The sequence below is a fragment of the Penaeus monodon genome, chromosome 19 (genome assembly GCF_015228065.2).
Source record: "Penaeus monodon isolate SGIC_2016 chromosome 19, NSTDA_Pmon_1, whole genome shotgun sequence".
NCBI classification, from domain to species: Eukaryota; Metazoa; Arthropoda; class Malacostraca; order Decapoda; family Penaeidae; genus Penaeus; species Penaeus monodon.
The window spans coordinates 36,737,847-36,738,400 of NC_051404.1; the positions used below are offsets into that span (position 1 = coordinate 36,737,847).

Below are 554 nucleotides of genomic sequence, written 5' to 3' on the forward strand. Positions count from 1 at the left end.
CAGAAGAAATGCTTTATATGAAACTTAGTTTTAAAAATTAGAACACCATAATATCCCTTATCCCATTAACACACTAGGATTTGGCTTTACAAAATTGTATGTGCAAACAAATAGTTCTAAGCAGATGATAAAATTGTGACATGTGTTACAAAGATCATTCAAAAATAAAAATCATTTAGGATGTAACCAAACAAAAATGAACTGATAATAAGATGTTAGATATGATACTGGATTTTGTCAACTTAAGACATTATGTTCAATTATATTGAGCATGCATATGCTTTCATGGAGTTTCCATATATTGTATGAAATTATTCAATTCTGTGACAATAAATCTGAATTTAACATCTTAACATTTTAGATTGAAAAAAAAATTAAATACACTCGCACATACTTCCACAACATATCTATCACTTTAGCTGCCAAGCAGAACGAACCATTGATTGTATCTTAAGTCAACAAAGGTCAAGTGTCAGCACTACATCTTGGGATCAACTGAATCACTAACCTATACCGGTACACCATGAGCACACCCAAAACAAAATGAGGGGCAG

At 31.2% G+C, this 554-nt stretch overlaps 1 protein-coding gene across 1 annotated transcript in view; it reads right to left on the reverse strand.

Moving 5' to 3' along the window:
• The window catches only part of LOC119585403 (protein dopey-1 homolog), a 25,330-nt gene that overhangs the window by 24,278 nt on the left and 498 nt on the right, over window positions 1–554 (reverse strand).